The sequence below is a fragment of the Gorilla gorilla genome, chromosome 3 (genome assembly GCF_029281585.2).
Source record: "Gorilla gorilla gorilla isolate KB3781 chromosome 3, NHGRI_mGorGor1-v2.1_pri, whole genome shotgun sequence".
In the NCBI taxonomy this organism is placed as follows: domain Eukaryota; kingdom Metazoa; phylum Chordata; class Mammalia; order Primates; family Hominidae; genus Gorilla; species Gorilla gorilla.
In genome coordinates, this window is record NC_073227.2 from 14,499,238 (window position 1) to 14,506,724 (window position 7,487).

At 53.7% G+C, this 7,487-nt stretch overlaps 1 protein-coding gene across 2 annotated transcripts in view; it reads right to left on the bottom strand.

Annotated features, from left to right (window-relative positions):
• TBC1D14 (TBC1 domain family member 14) overlaps positions 1 to 385 on the bottom strand; it is a 120,812-nt gene extending 120,427 nt beyond the window's left edge. The window contains exon 1 of one of the 2 annotated variants that reach the window (XM_031010491.3): positions 139 to 385. The gene's annotated coding sequence lies outside the window, so the exon portion shown is untranslated. Of the gene's footprint in view, positions 1 to 60 lie in introns of both variants that reach the window. The other variant, XM_055385393.2, reaches the window with a different exon arrangement.
• Positions 386 to 7,487: the final 7,102 nt, after the last annotated feature.

The window sequence follows — 7,487 nt, forward strand, 5'->3', positions numbered from 1 at the left end:
GCCCGCCGCGGTCCTCCGGAGCGGCGTCGCGGGCCCTTTTTTTTTTTCCGGAGAACCAACCGGAGTGGCGAGGAGCTGCCTTGAGCGGGCCTTTGTGTCCGCAGGGCCCCCACGGACATCCGACAGGGGGCCCGTTACCTGGTCGGCTCCACCCGCAGCCATCTTGGAAGTGGGAAGCGGCCGGGAGGGGGAAGGGGCTCGAGCGGGCAGGGCTCAGGCGTAGGGAGCCGAGCGGCGGAGCGCATCGATGGGGCTCTCCTGCCCCGGCCGGTGTGCGGGAGACGGCCCGGGCCCCGCCGCGGAAGGGAAGGTTTGAGTGACACCGGAGCTCAGGCCCAGCCGCGGTGGTCTTGGGAGCCGCGCCGTGGCGTCCTCCCAGCCAGCCTCAGTCTCTTAATCTATAAAGGGCTTTTCCGAACGTTCTCTCTTATCGCGCTGTGACACGGTGCCTGGCGCTGTAGTTCCCAAACTGGTCTGCACTTTAGTATTGCCTGCAGAGCTTTTAATATTCTGAAGCCCAGGCCGATTAAGTCACAGTCTCTGAAGATGAGATGGAAGCATCATCAGTTTGGGAAGCTGTGTAATGTGCACGCGGGTTTGGAAGCCACTGGCCTGGCGTTATCTGCATATTTGGCCTCAACATTGCACAAACTCCAGAGACGGGATCTATGATCAGAGCCATTGTACAAAGCGGGAAACGGGCTCAGAGATGAAGCCCTCCGCCCAAGGACCCGGGTGGGTCAGTAGTTGAGAGGGGCAGAAGCCAGGTTCCCTGCCCCAGAGCCCTCCACGAGCTGGTAGAGAGTATGTGATAAGCCCCTGTTGACGGGCAGTGGGTCTCCATTCCCCTTCTAGGCTGTGGGTTCCATGAGGAAAGCCGGGCTTATCTTGTTTACTGCTATTTTCCCTGGGCCTGGCAAATAGTAGGTATTTGACGTTATTGGGTTGTCGTTAGACTCTGGGGACTTGAGGGCAAGAGGAGAGACCCAGCGCTGGGAGCCAGAAGTCCTGGATTTCCATTTGGCTTTGGCTCCTGCCAACCAGGAGCCCTGAGGGTTGTGATTGGCAGATAAATTACCAGAGAGGAAACCCGGGAGAGACTGACTACAGCCCAATCTAAGGGAAGACTCAGCCACTCAGAAAGGTCAGGGGCAGGAGGAGTTTCCGCATTACAGGAAGCATCTGGAAGCATGAAATGGAAGATTTGTCTCTACTGCGGTCGTTAGGGATGGGCTAGGGAACCCCGAACTTGGGTCTCCTCTCCAGCTCATGGCTGTAAAAACCCTCAGCATCTATGAGATATGACGCAGAAGCAAGAGAGATTTTTAAAGGCGATCTCTTGAAAGCAAACATTAACATCCCTCGCAGTGCTGCATCACAGAAACTTTATAAATGCTTAAATTTCTGGGGGTTTTAAGTAAAAATAATACGAGGCCTCCTTCATACCTCTTAAAACAAGGCCTCCCCAGCTTTTTCTAAGTAAACCCTAGTGGAAAAGTACAGACTGCTTCAGTCGTGACTTAATTAGCAATGTAATGCGTTGGATTAATAGATCTGCTTGGGGCTCCCAAATCCCTTCCAGCCCTAATTCGGAGTCTTAGGGTCTAAAACCCTACAATGACAAGGAACCATTGTTCTGTATCCAGAACTGAAGTCTGTGGTCCTGCAGATTTGCACTTGGCGCCCTCTGCCTGCCTTTTCCTCACTCGCCATCCTGCTGCGCCCACTCTGTCTCTCCCGGAGCCTGTCATCACCTGCACCCGCAGCGTGATTTGACCCACGCCTTACCTGTTGCCCTCAGCGCCCAGACGTGTTCTAGACAAATCTTCATTGCAACTTGAGTCTGACAAAATTAAGAACACGGCGAACAGGATTTAGCCGTGTGGCTGTGTGCGGTCACTTCACCTTTTGGCACCTCCCTCACCCCCATCTCTGATGTGCAGATAATCCCGGGATCAGGGCGGTCAGCCCTGGATCTCAGCTCTGCTGGTCCTTAGCTGTAGACCCCCATCATAACTGGCTAGATGAAGCCATCTCATTCCCCATGCAGACTCTACCTGAGGTTTCCAGAAGGATTATCTCCCCGCAGTAAAGCCATCGCTTAGTGTGGACAAGATCCAGGCCTCTTAGCTCCCTCTCATCAGTTCCAGGCAAAGGACCTACGCATGGGAGCCCCTGGGCTGGCTAACTCCTCAGGTCTCCCGGAAGGCTTCCCTGCTGCTCCCCAACCTTCCCATCTGTACAAGAAACATGGCGTCTCCACCTCCCAAGTTGAGTTGTAGTGAGGATTAAACAAGTCTAAATGAAATTAAAGTTTCTAGCATGGTTGGAGAACTCTTGGCACGCCCCCCCCCCCCGGACACCCCATTGAGGGACCTTTTCCAGCCTGACCTCGGAGCCTTCCGAAGCTTGCTAGGCAGGAAGGAGCCAGCTCAGCTTGGAGTTGGGGAGGGGAGTGCCTTTCCCAGGGTGTTCAGTGTCCATGGAAGCCAGCCCTGAGCACCCGCTCGTTGCCCGCTCGGGCTGGGTGCTAGGGACACCAGGGTGACGCACAGCCCACAACTCCTGCTCTTTCAGGGCTTCCAGGACGGACAGAGGTGGCATCTTGAAAATGCAGCCTTGGCCGTGCACCGTGGCTCATGCCCGTAATCCCAGCACTTTGGGAGGCCAGGGTGGGCAGATGTCTTGAGTCCAGGAGTTCAAGACCAGCCTGGGTGACATGGCAAAACCGCCTGTCTACCAAAAAATACAAAAATTAGCCGGGCTTGGTGGCACACACCTGTAGTTGCAGCTACTTGGGAGGCTGAGGCAGGAGGATCGCTTGAGCTGGGGAGGCAGAGGTTGCAGGGAGCGAAGATCACACCACTGCACTCCAGCTTGGGTGACAGAGCGAGACCCTGTCTCAAAAAAAAAAAAAAAAAAGAAAAGAAAAATGCAGCCTTGTTCCCTTGCAAGGAAAATGGTTATCTGACCAGACGCATGCCCCAGGAGAGTCATCAGCAGGTGTGAGAGCTGGCAGGACCCTTAGCATCAAGTCCCCTCTGACTATTCAGAGGGAGAACTGAGGCCACATAGAGATGTGAGGAATGGCCCAAGCTCAGGGGGGGTGGGAGGTGCACACACAGTGAAGCCAGGGGCCTCCTGCCCTGCCGAGCACCCCCGCATCTCAGGAGATATGGGGATCTATCTAGTTTCCCCAACACACATTTTGCCCCAGCCCTTTCTCAGCCCCTAGATGTGACCTCCATTGTGGAGGGTGCATGAATTTTGCTGGTACCTGTGTCTCTACCTGGAACCATCCCAGGTGCCCTGGGCTGTGCTGGCTGATTCACCTCTATTACCACAGTTGATCCACACAAGCTGCCAAGCTGGCACCTGGACTCTCATTTTCCAGGCAAGGACACAGGCAACAGGTGGTGAGGCCACTCAGCCCAGGGCTCCCAGCTCTGCCCCCCGCATCCAGAAGCTGCTGCCCAGTCTCCATCCTCCCTCCCAATCCCCTTGCCCCAGCTCAGAGCCACCAAGGGCAACAGCATGAATAAAAGTAACAGCAGCTGTGATGCCACACAAGGAGCTCAACTGGGCAATGGGCCCATCCGTATGGGTTAGGGGCAGCTTGAGAAGCATTAATTTCTTTCAAAAGAGCTTCCCTTTGGCCCAAGGACTGTCAGCAGTCCATGAAGAAGCAGATCCTTTCTGCCTCCATAACTTGGAGTGTCATCTCCTTCACCATGGAGACAGGACTTCTCATTTTTAGGACACAATGCCTGGAATTGAGGTTTCTCTTGTTGGTTCTGGAAATTGAGCAGTATGAGGAAAAAAACAAAGGCAGGAATAGCCCAGATGGCTGCAGATCAGCAACCTCCGGCACACAGAAGGCAGCAAGAGACACCGAAATGGAAAAGTGCCAAATAGCCAGGGGAGCCTCCGAGAACCTCTGCACTTGGCGGCAAGCAGCAGCACTCAGGCCCGCACGCCAGAGCCCAGCCGCTGGCATCTCACGGTTAACAAAGGCACTTACCTGTGTCCTAGCTTGCAGTCCATTCAGAGCAGCAAATTCAGGGAGGCAGAACTCCTAGGAGCCGCACATTCACCAAAGGGCAAAGGCATGGGTGCAGCCAAAGGTGGCATGAACGAAAACTTTCTAACACACAGAATCCCTTTGGTCTCATAACACAACCGAAGGGAGCCATCCTTTTATAAAATGACCCCCAAGTTGAGGCAGACTGTCATCAAAAAATGTTCACCACAGTTTTACCATTCATAAAATGGCAGCAGTCACATGTTACAAAGGTAACATAGACATAATGTACACGTCCAGCAATGAGGGACGGGAATGGAGTAACTCAAAAGGAGCCATCAGAAAAATCTTTAAAGAATTGGGCCGGGCGCGGTGGCTCACGCCTGTAATCCCAGCACTTTGGGAAGCCAAGGTGGGCAGATCACGAGGTCAGGAGATCAAGACCATCCTGGCTAACAAGGTGAAACCCCGTCTTTACTAAAAATACAAAAAAAATTAGCCAACGTGGTGGCGGGCGCCTCTACTCCCAGTCCCAGCCACTGGGGAGGCTGAGGCAGGAGAATGGCATGATCCTAGGAGGCAGAGCCTGCAGTGAGCCGAGATCGCACCACTGCACTCCAGCCTGGGTGACAGAGTGAGACTCCACCTCAAAAAAAAAAAAAAAAGAAAGAAAAAAAAGAATTGACAGCACAGAGGAAATGTGGAAGCTCCCCAAGTGTAATCAAAGTATGTGAATGCACTCCATTCACAGCAAAGAAGATGGGAAGAAACATCAACCTGGGCATCCCAGCTCAGGCAAGTATCTGCTGCCTGTGGGCTTTTTCTGTTATTGTTTTTGAGACAGGGTCTGGCTGTGTCGCCCAGGCTGGAGTGTGGTGGCACAATCACAGCTCATTGCAGCCTTGAATTCCAGGGCTCACACAATCCTCCCAACCTCAGCCTCGCCAGTGGCTGAGACTACAGAGGCACACCACCATGCCTGGTTAATTTTTTATTTTTTGTAGAGATCGGGCCCCCCTTTGTTGCCCAGGCTGGTCTCAAACTCCTGAGCCAAAGCAATTCTCCCACCTCGGCCTCCCAGAGTCCTGGGATTACAGGCGTGAGCCACCGTGCCTGGCCTAGGGAATGTTTTTTAGGCTCCTTTTCAGAGATGAGAAAACTGAAACTCAGAGAGGTTGTTTGCACCACTCATAGGCCGCAGATCAGGAAGCTCTAAAGCTCCAACTCAAGATATGCATAACATGTGGAAAAGAATGACTGAAAGGAAATGTAGCCATATTTCAGTGGTTACCTCTAGAAAGCAGTATTAGAAGTATAACGTATTTTCTTCTTTGGACACATCTGAATTTGCCATTTTTGTTATTGTTGTTTTTGAGACAGGGTCTTGCTCTGTCGCCCGGGCTGGAGTGCAGTGCTCACTGCAACCTCTGCCTCCCAGGCTCAAGTGATCCTCCCACCTCAGCCTCCCAAGTAGCTGGGACTACAGGTATGCCCCACCACACCTGGCTAATTATTTTTTTTTTTTCAGATGGAGTCTTACTCTGTCACCCAGGCTGGATTTCAATGGTGCAATCTCAGCTCACTGCAACCTCCGCTCTCCCAGGTTCAAGCGATTCTCCTGCCTCAGCCTCCCAAGTAGGTGGGATTACAGACGCCTGGCTAATTTTTATATTTTTAGTAGAGACAGGGTTTCGCCATGTTGACGAGGCTGGTCTTGAACTCCTGACTTCAGGTGATCCACCTGCTTCGGCCTCCCAAAGTATTTGGATTACAGGCGTGAGCCACCAAGCCAGGCCTATTTTTTGTGGGGTTTTTTTTTTTTTTTTGGTAGAGACAGGGTTTTGCTATGTTGCTCAGGCTAATTTCAAACTCCTGAGCTTAAGTGATCCACCCACCTTGGCCTCCCAAAGTGCTAGGATTACAGGCAATAGTCACCGCGGCTGGCCTGCTTATATTTTTTGACTTTTAAATTTGCTCGCAACAAACATATGCTGTATTTATGCTATATGCTACGCTCACTGATGGGTAACCAGCAGGCCTAGAGAAGCACAGGAACCTGGGGCCATCAGGCAAGGGTTCCCAGCCGTCTCCCCAAGGCTGAGAGAAGCAAGACAAGTACGGCTTCCATTTTATGAATGGGAAAACTCAAGCTCCGGGAGGTTAAGGAATCAATACCAGGCCAAACAATCTTTGCCATTACTGGGAGCGAGGCTAGTAGAGTTGTGTGTCTGCTGGCCTGTGTGACCCGCCCTCTTCCGCAGCATCTCAGCCCCAATGCCTCCGTTGTACTGGGGGCGCTTGAATCCAGGTAGATCTGGCTCAAAACCTAAGGTCACTCATTCCCACAGCATCCCAAGTAATTGATTGGAAGAAATCAGGGTTCGTTTGTTTTGTTTTTATGAGACAGAGTTTCGCTCTTGTTGCCCAGGCTGGAGTGCAGTGGTGCAATCTCGGCTCATCGCAACCTGTGCCACCTCCCAGGTTCAAGTGAGTCTCCTACCTCAGCCTCCCGAGTAGCTGGGATTATAGGCATGCGACACCACGCCCGGCTAATTTTGTATTTTTAGTAGAGACTGGGTTTCTCCATGTTGGTCAGGCTGGTCTCGAACTCCCGACCTCAGGTGATCCGCCCGCCTCCACCTCCCAAAGCGCTGGGATTACAGGCATGAGCCACCGTGCCCGGCCAGAAAGAAGTTGTAATGAAACAACGGGTCCTCCAAGGACTGGAGCCCATGGCCTGAGGTTAGGGGAGGAGACTTGGGGGATCCCGAGTGGCCCTGGCTCAGTGATTCCTAAGAGGCCCAGTGCTGGAGGCCATGAGGCTCTAGGTGCTAAGAAAACAGAAAGCGCTTGGGGACGGGGCTCCAGGTGACAGCACACCAAAGTGGAATTTTCCAAATAGCCTTATCTTTAAAGGCGTCACCCAGCTGCCTGCTGCCACCACCATCACAAAGAAAAGCCCGATTTAGAAGCAGGCAGGAGTCAGGGCTCACGTGGAGCTGCGTGGGGGCTGAAGAGAAGAGGCGGGCAGGGGATGCAGGCCCAGCTCCTTCCCACTCCCGTGGGTCCTCTGCGGGGACCCCCGCCCCGCCACACGTGAGGCCCCTTGTCACCAGGCCTGAGGTCTCCCCAGGCCCACAGAACCACCCGGGCATCCCCAGAAGTTCCTGAAACTCTCTGGAATCCCTGCCTTTGCACCCGCTGTGCCCTGACCTGCACCCCCAGCGTGACCCCCATCCTCCTCTCATCCCTACTTCCTTCGGTGCTTGGCTGGTTCCCCCAGGTGCTCTGACCCTCAGGAAATCATTCCTGACTCTCATCCGCCTCCCCACCCCCGGGCTGCCCCTGGGCTCCCGCAGCCCCTCCCCGCGTTCTTGAATGCCTTCGTGTTCCTGGACCCTGGCACCCAGCCCAGGGCCCCCACAGGAGGGAACAGCAGCAAAGGCTTGCTGAGCCCCCCACGGTG